Raw genomic sequence first — 14,219 nt, 5'->3', positions numbered from 1 at the left:
GTTCATTACTACACGTAAATTCAAAACGTTTAAGAATTCTGGCAACGACATCCATCCACAAGCGTGGCTCCATCAATTCTCTCATAGTTTTCCTCCCAACTGGTCATTAGAGCACAGATTAGAATTTATGTGTGGCTACTTAGAGAATGAACCAGCTGTAAGAATGCGGTCGGTCATTCACGATTGCCACAGTGAAGGAGAGATTTACCATGCCTTCCTCTCAGCATATTGGTCTCTAGCCACACAAGACCGAGTAAAACATAGCACCATTGAAACGTCCCCTTTGAAAAATTGTACAAGACCGTGCTTAAACTGACACACAATATTTTTTTTAGCGCAACGCAATCTGACTTTCAGTAATCCCTACAAAAGAATGGCCCTGACTCAACATTAAACTATACCTTTCAGAAATCACTTACCTCACAAAAATCTTCATTACTCGAACTACTGCAATACAGCGAGCGCCACTACTGCCAGCTAAATAAAAGATTCAAACTAAGGAAGGCACTAACTACTGATAGGGATTGTTAGCAAATGAAAGATGTTAATAGAGAACAAACAATGTGTTTACCTTAATAGTCATAATATATATAGCAGTTCATGACAAATTACAAAACTCCGCCATCTCTCTCCCCACATCCACCACTGCTGGCGGCTCCCCTCCAACTGCGCAACGCTACGCGCTGTTCACATCCAGCTGCCACTGACCAACGCTACAATGGCAGACAACAATGCAAACTAGACACAGACTGCACACAGCACAGCCAGTGATTTTCACACAGAGGTGGCATTACCAATAAAAAACCTAAACAGCCTACTTACATAGCCCCCATGCTCCCCACAAAAAATTTTACAAATTGTTTTGGGCAGTGCCCAATAATGATTTGATAAAATTTTTCATAATTACAATAACAAAGATATCAAATTCACACACTTATTGATACAATGTTGGTCAAAAGCTAAAATTTTCTCACAGTCTATAAAGACAGTCCTGATTCATCACAGTAAAATTACAGTGTTTTTCTTTTTTTTTTCAAAGTCTGAACAGTAAAAGAGAATGCACACAGAAGTAGTGGATTTCCATGCAGTTTTGAAGAAGTAGTGTTGTCCTTCCAACGAAAAGACAATGCTGACTCTTGACATGCAAACAGGTAATGGGCCACAACAGAGCAAACCCACAGCAGAGTCAGTCGAAATTTTGAAGAGTATTGGTAGGTAGGTCATCACAGAGCAGACCCACTGTAGTCCTGGTAGAGATTATGGTATTGGTGGGCCACCAGAGGTGCAGACCCACTGCAGTCCTTGTAGAAATAATGGTATTGGTGAGTCATCAAAGATGCAGACGCACTGTAGTCTTTGTAGAGACGGCCAGCAACCATCTGTTGTGACTGTGCAGGTGCACAATCACCATCGAAGAGTCTTGCAGAGAATATAGCAAGTCCATGAACCACCACTTGTGCACTCACAAATTTTTTTCGAAATGTCCTTCGAACCAGCAATGCTGTTATCTAGTCCCTTGCTGAATTATTAACACACGTGAAATGATACTTAAGTTGAAGAACTGGTGTCAATTACAATATTATAACATGAGAATACAATAACAAAGGTACAAAATACATCATTAAAGAACATAACAATACAGATAACATTTGAAGTAACAAACTTTACAAAATAATTGAAATAACATATACATCAGTGTTACAGGAATTATGACGTAAGTACATACATAAAAGGTCTGAATAACTTTCGAAACATCAACTTCACACGTGAGCATTAAAACAAAACAGAATAAATATTGTCTAAACATCTTTACAAAGAAAATAACATATTATTAGAAAAATTCTACAACATAACTCTTATTAGCTAAACACATAAAGACAGGAAAAACACAAATACACAAGGGAACACAAACACATAGTGGGATAACACAAGGAAAGGACAGGGTTTCTTTTACTGCAGTATTTTGCAAACACAACTTCCTTTACTTCTCGGAGATCTCCCTTCATTCGTCATTATTCCCAAAAGTCCTATCTATACCTGCTTTCTGTATTCTATTCATATTTCTTTCAAAATAATTATTTCTCAGTGTACAATACTCATTTTGGCCCAAATCTTTTTCATATAACTTCTCAATGCATTTCTTCCCTATTGTCCATATTCAGTTTCTTATATAGTCTACCCCCTCTTAAGCTAACTTAAATCTACTGAGCTCAGATACTAAACTAAGGGACGAGGCAATGCAGCAGCACAAAACAATTAACACAAACAGCAATGATAAAAAATACAAAAGGCAAAGCAAGCAGCATAAATTACAACTAATATAAGCAATGAGCAGCAAACAAGAAAAATAAATCAGTAGTAAAACTGGCTTAAAAGGATAATACAAAGTGAAATTTAGTAGCACTATGCCTGGCAAACAGCAGAAGCAGAAGCAATAAATTATATCTAAACATGACAACGCTCAAGCAGAAAAAATATTACACTAAAAATGGAAATGTCTAATACCTATGTCACATCTTAACACTAGAGTGATGCATCACGAGAACTTACACTAGCAGATAAGTTACCAAATCGTAAAGAAATTATTTATGCAATTCCTGTGAAGGGAAATGTCTATTTATGTGCCCTTGTTTTCTTGGAAGTAGATCATAAATTTCTTATTGACTGGATCTGTAGGCATAAAATAACTATATTAGTACATATATTAAATTTTATTTTAACCAATGCTGCAGTGCAGCTAGAAACTATATATTAAAGAAAATGAGCAACCTCTCAACTAGAAAGACAATGGATGTAAATGGTTTCTCATCATTTCATTAGGCATTTTAGTAAATAGCATAAATTAAGAGCTCCACAGTATAATTATATGTTTTCAAGTTTGAGCGTGTCGTATTTGCGATGCTTTCTACAAAGGAATGTCGACAGCGAGGATAATGGCCTCCCTTTTTTTTTCTTTCTGTGCTCTGAAAAGGCACACGCTAATGGCTTTTTCTCCAGGCGTCTGACACAGCTAGGTGCCCACGACACATTTCGTGCAGGTGGTCACTTAATTTTCTTACGGAAATATTTACGACAGCAGTTTCCGCTACAGTGGCAGTCTCATATAAAAAATTTCAGAGGTCGAGAATTTGCGTTGCAAATGTGTAGATACAAAATCTTATGAATATAACAGTGTCCAAAACATTTTCGCCGGCATTGTGATACATTCACGCATTTACACACATTTCATAACTCTTAAAGTACGATTCTTGGTTTCCAACATCCTTTTCCACAAATCAGAGTCCCTAAACACTACTCATTATTCCTTACCTTATTCGTCGACACTTCTTCAATATTTCATCATAACAGATACGTAGCATACTCAAATAACTCATATAGCATCAGCTTACTGATGATAAACATACCGCAACAGCATAATACACATAGTCATCGTAATAATAACATCATAACACCTCAGTCAACTCTCAAAATCGTCGTAGCTTCCTCCAATAATTTCAAAACCTAAAAAAATTGTCTGCTCATGTCAAAGGTGTCATCTGCCTCAAACGCACTTTAAAAATCATGATCCCATACCAAATACATTATTCAAAGCTCTCATAGTATCACAATGGTTCCGAAAAATATGAGCATTTCACAAAGTACAGACAAAATACAATTTCATAAGTGTGAAGTTATCCAACTGTGTAGTTACGTAAACACCTGTCACTGATGTAGTAAAAAAAAGTTTCTTTCTCTGTTAAATGATCAGATAGCTGTGTAATTCTGTGTTAGAGAAATATGGTACCGATGTGTAAAGTTGTATAAGCAAATACCATATTAGCTAGGGCTCCTTGTGCTTGCCAAACACATGGTACACAAAGTAAGCGTGTACCCCCCTGAGGATCAATGTAATTATACCCTCAGGTGCTACAGATTACAACAAAGGAATGAAATGTATCACGGAAAAACTTCGTATCATTGTACTTCAAATATCTTTAAAAATAAATGTTTTAAGTACAAAATTAATCACTCAAATGCGTGTCCTGTAGCGCTAAATGTGCGTCTTGCTGTAAGATAATTCTGTGGAAGTGTCGTAATTATCATCCTCCGAAAGCTAAGTTCTGCAGAAGTCAATGTACTTACCCCATCATAAACGAAAGTGAAATGCTTTGTGTATAGATATCGTAGTTATTACGTACATTACTGTGATCAAGAAAGTACTATACAGTAAAGTACTGTTGTGCTACGAAAAAGGCTCTCACATTGTAGCTTACTACTAAAACATGTTTTGCTTTCCAGAAGAATTCAGAAAACTGTGAGGATATAAAACAGATACACCGCAAAAACAACATTGTAAATTGTCACTCATTAGTAGCGTCGTGATATAATCGTGTAGCTGTCAAAGAAACCAAATGCTAAGTCATCATTAATTCCACAGAAAGTACTTTAAATCCAGAATGTATTTTCAAGTAAACCAAAATGTTGCATTAAAATCTCATTAGCAGTACTGGTAAATGTTCTAAGAGTGTGAGCCTTATAGTCATTACGTAAACGTGCAACTAACAAGCAAGAATGTACACACACAATAACACTGTATCGTCTGTTCACAATAACAATGCATTCGTAATTTCTGTTTAAATAAGTTCTCTTTGTTTGTAACGACAACTGTACATATAATAACTTTTTTCTTTATGAATTTAGATAAATTAATGCAAGCAAAATTTTGAACTTCTTTTTCGGTTCGTATCGTGATGTTAAAGAGACTGTGAGCAACTTTTGAATTGAATATTATTATTTATGTTAGATTTCAAATAATTTGGTAATCAAAGGAAAGTGTATTTAATGTGAAAACTATTGTAAGATGTGAAAATTGTAATTTATACATTTGGTCCATACGTAGGTAATGCATTAGGATATGTGTAGTAGAAAATCTGTGGTGAATACCCTACCTGTAGGGGAGCGGGAAAAGGTGGAGGCAGGCGAGGCGGGAAAACGCACACTGGCGCGGTTCGGCACAACGGGCACAGTATAACAGTCGGAGGCAAGCAACAGTCAGAAGTACACGTACTGTACCGAGGAGGCTACCCAGGAAAAGTGGATCCCATTGAGCCTCGGATGAACCGATTCCGACGACTACTTGGCACGGCTATATTCTGAGGCACAAAATTGGAAAGATTACGACGCTAAGAAGATGGAAAGTGCCGATGTTGTGTGAGCCTTAGCCGTGCTTGTATGTGTGCCGTGCTGCCCGCTATCTCGCTGCCCGCCAACCGCCGCACCGACTGCACAGGTCAAACATTTATTTCATCTTTAGAAGTGTATCTGTGTGGACCAGTGTCGAAACTGTTTCTAACTGTTCAATAATAATGTGACTTTTACCAGAATTGCTTTAGCCATGACTTATCCTGATCACTGACCTAGACAGGATCCTTACCTCGTATTGTGCAACCCGAGTATCCTAAACTGAAAGTTTAATGTTTGTGTTAATGAAAATTATCAGCAGATTAATCTATGCCTTAAAGGAATCTAAAGTTATGAGTGTTATTGCAAATGTTGGGAAAGAACAAAAGTGTGACTAAATTGGAAGAGAGTTTTTGTTGGATTGAGTTAGCGATGTTATGTAATTAATCTGAGACAGAAATAATGACAGTTAAATAATTCAGAAGTGAGACAAAGGAGTAGTTATCCAGAGATTGATAATTTTGGGTGTTAATTTGCCTTCAGTACTTAATAGTTTCAGTATAATGACCATAACAGTTTCAGGCCCCCCCCTTCTCTTGTCCATTCTTTCAAACCTTGAAATGTGTTGATCAGATTTGACCAGTAAAGCTAAATTCTATATTAATTCTAAGTGTATTAGTGTTTTTCCATCCTTAATAGTGACATTGTGTGTGTGTACTTTCAAGATTGTCGATGCTAGGGCAATCTATGCCCGATTTTAGTCTGATCAATATACAAAATGCAGTTTGTAGTAATCATTGCTGTGTGGTGTTGTGTTAATTTAGCTCGTCCAAATTGGTACAAAAAAGAGAAAACTTTAGTTCAGTGGATTTTTCTGGTTCCAAACTTTGCCATATAACGCATCATTACTACGTGTTACTACGCTTGTACATTCACCCACTTGTACAAGGAAAAACTCACTCATTGCCTAACTAGGCTGGCGACCGAATTATTAATTATAGGTAGCATCTACTGTGTGTGTTTCTTGTCCATGCGAAAGATTAATTATACTTTACATTTGCTTGACTGCATCACTGTAGTTATTGACTGAGTATAAGTCCGATCGTGCTTCTATTAGGTACACGTGGTCAACTTATGTACTAAAATCCTTGTTTATAAGGTGAAGCCCGTGAACTTATTACAGTACAGGCTTTATAGAGCTAACGTACGTCCGAGCAGGGCGGTAGTGTTACATGTTCTTGACTGGATATTTAACTTCAAACATTGTTGCATATTAACAGATTCTAAGTCTGACAAAGCATACTAGTAATGTAAAGTGAAAAGTTATATGACAAAGACAAACTTAAAAAGCAGATTATCTTTCAATAAACGGTTTTACATGTGAAATGTGGTGTAAACCTTTACTCTTCCTATTACGCAGAGTTTCAACTTCAACACAATTATCATGTGGTATACGTCGGATTCTGTAAGGTCCATTGTAAACTAGAAAGAATTTGTGACTCAAGTGTTTCTTCTTATGTGACAATGAATGAGCTTTAATCAGAACTTTCTGACCAATATACAATTTCTTTGCATTTGCTTTACCGTGTAGTTTTCTCCTTTTGTCTGCTGCAGATTTTATATTTTTAAGAGCCAAATCAATTATGTCTTTGTGTCGAAGTTTACGTGTATTCGGGAAAGGTACAAGCTCTCTGATTCTGTTCGGTGGTTCTTCATTCTTTAGTACAAGAGTAGGTGGTAAAGCAGTGGAATCATGAGGCATTACATTCAGCACGTTTTGAAATAAGTGTAAATATCTGTCCCAATGCTGATGATTTCTGTGACAATAAAGTCTGCAAAGCTTATTGATTTCTTTCATAATCCGTTCAGATGGGTTACAATGTGGTGAGTACAATGAAATAAAAACCGGTTTGATTTTATGATTGCAAAGCATGCGTGACCAAACAGCAGATCTGAATTGCGGTCCGTTATCTGAAATGACTTTACTAACGTGTCCAACTTCACGTAAGAAATTTTTAACAAAGGCGTTGGATACAGACCGTCCAGTGGCTTTACGTAACGGTGTGAAAGAAACAACTTTTGAAGTAAGTTCAACAGCAACTAGAACGTACGAAAATCCATTCGATGTTCTGACAAGGGGTCCAAATAGATCAACTGCAGCAAATTCTTTTAATTTAGAAGGAATGATAGGAAACAACGGAGCACGATGTGAGATAGTAGATGGTTTCGCCTTTTGACGAAGTGTGCAAATAGACAGGACTCTTCGAATTCTCTTTTCCATATTGTTAAAATAACAAGTCGTTCGAAGAATATGATAACATTTTCGTGGACCAAATTGTGCGTAGCTGAAATGAATGTACCAAATGAGCTTATTAACAAAATCGTCTGGAATGCAAAGTACCCATAGCTTGTCATCAACAGTGCAGCGTTTGAAGAGTATGTTGTTTCTAACCAGGTAATAATGCCGAATCTGTGTGTGTGTCTTTTCATACCATTTGCTCTTGATGTCTTTCCAAATCGGATCTTTATCTTGTTCATGAGCAATGTCCTTTAAAGATGTGGTGATGAAGTTTTCAAAGGCGACTTTCTGAATGTAAAGAATACTGAAATTTTTCTCGAGGTTGCCTTCTGTGTTACTTTTCTCAAGCCCAGCCGGTGCGCGTGACAGTGCGTCCGCAACAATGTTCTCCTTGCCGGGAATGTAGACTATTGTGAAGCGGAATTCTTGCAGAAACAATGCCCAACGTTTTAACCTGTCATGATTTAATTTTGAAGACATAAGAAATTGTAATGCACGATGATCACTGTATACTTTTACGTGCTTACCAGAAAGATAGAAACGGAATTTGTTAAATGCCCAAATGATAGCTAAAGCTTCTAATTCAGTAACGGAATAATTTTTTTCAGATTTTGTTAGCACTCGGCTAGCAAAAGCAATGGTTTTCTGAACAGTAGTGTCGTTTTATGTGGCTTCTTGAAATAAATGGGCACCAAGACCGACTTTAGAAGAATCCGTGCTAAAGCAGAAATCTTATAACAGATCTGGATGAGCTAGTATTGGCGCGTTAAGTAGCGATTCTTTCAAAGAATTGAATTCCAACTGTGCTTGTTCGTCCCAGTTCCAAATAGTATTTTTTCCAGTGAGAGAACAAAGTTTTGGTGTAATAAGAATTTGCATATTCAGAAAACGACGGGAAAAATTTACGAGACCTAGAAAACTGCAGACTTCTCTTTTTGTGGATGGAACTGGAATGGCTCTGATTGCTTCTACCTTTTCAGGATCCGGCTGAATGCCTTCAGAAGAAATAATATGTCCCAAAAACCTCACCTTTGACCTACCGAATTCAGACTTTTCCAAGTTAACTGTAATTCCAGATTCTGCAAAAGTACGTAACAAACTGTTAAGGATGCGATTATGTTGTTCCCATGAAGCTTCTGCTATTAGAATGTCGTCCACATATAAGGTGATGTGACGTTTTAAGAACTCAGGTAGTATGGAATTTAGCCCGCGAATGAATGCTGCAGAAGAAATGTTCAAACCAAAAGGAAGTTTCCGAAACTGATAACAAACGCCGAAACAAAGGAAAGCTGTGTATTTTCTACATTCTGGATGAAGTTCGATCTGATAAAAGCTGGATCTGAGATCAATGGAAGACAACCCTTTTACACCATTAAAATTTTGAAGAAGTTCTTCCAACGTTCGCGGCCCGTCTGTTTCAGGAATAATGATAGTATTGATTTGTCTCGAATCTAAGACAAGCCTGATCGATCCATTTTTTTTCTCAACAACATGTAATGGATTGTTGTATGAACTTACTGCAGGCTCAACAATGCCCTCGTCAAGCATAGATTGTATTTCTGTTCTAACACGGTCCCTATAATGTGCTGGAATTACATATGGTCTGACACAAAATTTAGTATGCTCACGAACACGAAATTGGTATTGAAATCCCTTGATTGTTCCTGTTTTATGAGTAAAAACTGTGGAATGTGCTTGTAAAGTCTCAAAAAGGTCCTGTCTATCAGTGTCATTACAATTCTCAATTGTTTGAATTTTATTCTGAATTAACTCATTAATTTCAAATATTCGTCGATATCATCCCTGTCAGTACTTGCAGAGTGATTGTTAGTGTCAAGTTCCGTAGAAAATCCTGAACTGTTGTCCAACAGAAGGTAAAGCCGATTAATTTCTTCGTCATGGTTTGAGAGCCAATCTTCAAATTTCAAAGCTATTGACTTACCTTCCTTCTCTAAACTTATTTCAGCATCGTGAAAGTTTAAGATTGCTTTGGATTCATTCAAAAAGTCTACTCCCAGTAAAATTTCCGTCGACAATAATGGAACAATAACAAAGCTCATAGAGAAGCTGTGACTTTGACAAAAGAATTCTAAGTTCGTTTGTTGGCGTACAACTACACTTTTTCCAAAGATTGCACCTTGTAATTTAATCTTACGTAACGGAAGTGTGGGACAATCGTTCGATTTGTTGCATTTGCTAAAGGCTGTTTCACTAATTACTGAAATGGGACTGGCAGAGTCAAGTACTGCCGTAAATTTTACGTCATTTACTGTAATGTGAATCACAGGATATGCAATGTTGTTATGTTTTATGTCGTGTTCCTGGAGTAAGATGTCCCTAATGTCTTCCATTTTTACGTAATTACTAGCTACGGCAGCTGCGTCGTCAGTTTCATAAGTACGTTTTGTGGCTGCCAGCGGTATGAGTCATTGCCTATTGTGTCTTTGTTGGCGCGCGTCGCTATTGGGGTTTGGAGACCTAACTTCTACAAATTCACTTTGTCGAGAGGGCTCTGCTCTGTTTGAATCCCGCCAGTTCTGATGCAATTCAGGTCTGTCGTTACGATCATATCGTCTGTTGTCATGTCGGTAGATTCCATAGTTCCTTTCTTGTCGGTCACGTGGTGGAGAATTTCTCCCTGAATCGTAACTGCGCGCTGGTCCGTTGCACCTGAAGTTATTCTGTCTCCCTTGATAATAATTGTTTTGGTTCCCATATTGCCTGTTTCTCTGATTGTCTCTGTGATAGTGATTACCTCGGAGAGGTGACCTTTCCCTGTAATTATTACTACTCTGCCAACGGTTGTCATACGGATGGTGTCTGTTTTGGTCACAATTTGCGTTGTAAGAATAGACTTGTCGTGTCCAGTTATTGTTTCTGTCGTCACGGAATTGTGACGGATGTGACCTGTAGTGATTGTTTTCCTGTATTCGCATCCCGCGACTGTCTGTGTCAATTTCTAATTCTTGTAACAGTCCCTGAAAAGCTTCAATGTCGTCTTTCCAACGTCCTGCTGAAATAATATGTCGCAAATGTTCAGGCAGTTTGATTAAGCAAATGCGGATGAGTTCTGAGGGGCTGTATGTGTTTGACAGGTACTGATTCTTGTGCAACATGTCTTCAAAATATTTCACAAGACTGGAAAATTCAGATTGTTCGAAATGTTTCATCATTATGATGCTATGTTTTACTCGGTCTTGTGTAGCTTGAGACCAATATGCTGAGAGGAAGGCATGATAAAAAATCTCCTTCACTGTGACAATCGTGAATGACCGATCGCATTCTTTCAGCTGGTTCATTCTCTAAGTAGCCACACATAAATTCTAATCTGTGCTCTAACGACCAGTTGGGAGGAAAACAATGAGAGAATTGGTGGAGCCATGCTTGTGGATGAATGTCATTGCCAGAATTCTGAAATGTTTTGAATTTACATGTAGTAATGAACAGCTTATAGTCAAAATCATCGTGTCGGCGAGTCGCATATCGGTCATTGTTACGTTGTTTCGGTGGTTCCATCTCAAAATTCGGTGTGCCTTGCCAATTTCTTTCATAATTTCCGAAGTGCCCTGAGTTATTATTTTGTGGCTGTTCCGTACTTCTATGTCCCTCTTCCCATGTTGGAGCACGAGTGTCCTCTGAAATATGAAATTTTTGTATTACTTGTGCCAACTGATCTTGTACTTCCCGGATTTCTCTTTTGTATTGCGTATTAATTTGATTCTGATTTTGTTTGAATTTCTTAATTTGTTCATACTCTTCTGTGTCAGTGATGGCTACAGGTCTTGTGTCTTTCAGATCATCATCTACCTTTGTAGATAAGTTAGTGACCTGATCCGAAAGTTTGGCTACTTTCTCCGATAGTGAACACATTTCCTCAGTGTGTTTTTCTGAACCAAGTTTCAGAGTGTCCATTTGTGTTGAAATCGAATCTACTGTGTCCTTCAAGTTTTCCTGAGTTTTTGCAAGTTGAGTAACCGAATCGGTAGATGCAACTGAGTCAGATTTAGCTTGCAAGGTCTCATGATTTTCATGAACAATAGTTTGCAGTTCTTTTATGGCTGCTTCGTGATTCTGTAATGCATTTTCATGCCGCAAAAAAATAGGTTGAAAATGCTCACAAATTTGTGTTTTTACGTCATTACAGACTTTTTGACATTTCGATTCGATTTTATGTAACTTAGTAGTTAAATCTTCACATGTTTGTTCAAGTGTGGTGTCTAACTTTTGAAGATTTTGTTCCATTGTGTCTAACTTTTGAAGCTTTTGCTGTGTTTGTCTCTGATTTTGTTCCATTGTGTCTAACTTTTGAAGCTTTTGCTGTGTTTGTCTCTGATTTTGTTCCATTGTGTCTAACTGTTGCTGTGTTTGTCTTTGGTGTTGTTCCATTGTGTCTAACTTTTCAAGCTTTTGGCCCATTTGTTGCATTAATTGTAATAACAATGCACTGGTGTCTGAAACATGTTCCTCAGTGCTTTTCGGCAGTGAATTTGCACCGGCAACATTCACATTTTGACAAGCGGAAAATGTGTCTTGACTCATTTGAGAAAACGGTGAGGACGCAAAACCTGAATCTACAGTATTTGCAAAATTGTGTCCTGTCATTTCGGATTCCGGAGGCGAGCTGTTGCCGAGCGACCGATCGATAATGCTTCCCTGTTCACTACCTGTTTCACTGTCTACGCCATTGGTTGCAGCCCGCTCCATTTCCCTATGCACAGTTACCAAATTACTACTTTGAACATTAGTTAATTCATTACTCGGTGGCGCTAACACACTGCTTTCGTCTTCACTGTCATTTCTCAGCTTACTTTGGAGCCTAGTATTACGTTTTTCACACGCCATTATTGTCACAATATTTCACACGATACACAGAAAAATACATTTTGAAGAGCACCAATAAGAGAACACATTAACATAGCACTGAAAATAATATCTCGTTAATTGCAAGCGCAGCAGCGAAATACTTGGTGCACATTAACATGCATGCCACAACGACAATGAAAGACTGCAACTACAAAGGAGATCCTCTCTACAATTACGCGCTAGCAATAAACAAAAGCTACACTAATTACACAAACTACAAGAAAAAATCAGAAGATTCCAGTGAGGTATCCTCGGCTAAGGGTCGACATATGAAACGTCCCCTTTGAAAAATTGTACAAGACTGTGCTTAAACTGACACACAATATTTTTTTTTAGCGCAACGCAGTCTGACTTTCAGTAATCCCTACAAAAGAATGGCCCTAACTAACATTCAACTATACCTTTCAGAAATCACTTACCTCACAAAAATCTTCATTACTCGAACTACTGCAATACAGCGAGCGCCACTACTGCCAGCTAAATAAAAGATTCAAACTACGGAAGGCACTAACTACTGATAGGGATAGTTAGCAAATGAAAGATATTAATAGAGAACAAACAATGTGTTTACCTTAATAGTCATAATATATATAGCAGTTCATGACAAATTACAAAACTCCGCCATCTCTCTCCCCACATCCACCACTGCTGGCAGCTCACCTCCAACTGCGCAACGCTACGCGCTGTTAACATTGAGCTGCCGCTGCCCAACACTACAATGGCAGACAACAATGCAAACTAGACACAGACTGCACACAGCACATCCAGTGATTTTCACACAGAGGTGGCGTTACCAAAAAAAACCTAAACAGCCTACTTACATCATAATGATGAAACGTTTCGAACAATCTGAATTTTCCAGTCTTATGAAATATTTTGAAGACATATTGCACAAGAATCAGTACCTGTCAAACCCATACAACCCCTCAGAACTTATCCGCATTTGTTTAATCAAATTGCCTGAACATTTACGACACATTATTTCGGTAGGACGTTGCAAAGACGACATTGAAGCTTTTCAGGGACTGTTACAAGAATTAGAAATTGACACTGACAATCGCGGAATGCGGAAACAGGAACACAACAATTACAGGTCACATCCGTCACAATTCCGCGATAATAACTGGATGCGACAAGGCTATTCTCACAACACAAATCGTGACCAAAACAGACACCACCCGTATGACAATCGTTGGCAGAGTAGTAATAATTACAGGGAAAGATCACCTCTCCACGGTAATGACCATCACAGAGACAATCAGAGAAACAGACAATATGGGAACCAAAATAAATATTATAAGGGAAGACAGAATAACTTTAGATGCAACGGTCCAGCGCGCAGTTACGATTCAGGGAGAAATTCTCCACCACGTGACCGACAAGAAAGAAACTATGGAATCTACCGACATGACGACACACGATATGATCGTAACGACAGACCTGAATTGCATCAGAACTGGCGGGATTCAAACAGAGCAGGGCCCTCTCGACAAGGCGAATTTGTAGACGTTAGGTCTCCAAATCCCAATAACGACGCGCGCCAGCAAAGAGACAATAGGCAATAACTCATACCGCAGGCAGCCACAAAACGTACGTATGAAACTGACGACGCAGCTGCCGTAGCTAGTAATTACGTAAAAATGGAAGACATTAGGGACATCTTACTCCAGGAAAACGACGTAAAACAGAACAACATTGCATATCCTGTGATTCACATTACAGTAAATGACGTAAAATTTACGGCAGTACTTGACTCTGCCAGTCCCATTTCAGTAATTAGTGAAACAGCCTCTAGAAAATGTAACAAATCGAACGATTGCCCCACACTTCCGTTACGTAAGATTAAATTACAAGGTGCAATCTTTGGAAAAAGTGTAGATGTACGCCAACAAACCAA

This window comes from Schistocerca serialis, chromosome 7 (genome assembly GCF_023864345.2).
Source record: "Schistocerca serialis cubense isolate TAMUIC-IGC-003099 chromosome 7, iqSchSeri2.2, whole genome shotgun sequence".
Taxonomy (NCBI): Eukaryota; Metazoa; Arthropoda; class Insecta; order Orthoptera; family Acrididae; genus Schistocerca; species Schistocerca serialis.
The sequence above is the reverse complement of the archived record's forward strand: the minus strand, read 5'-3'. Positions refer to the sequence as shown.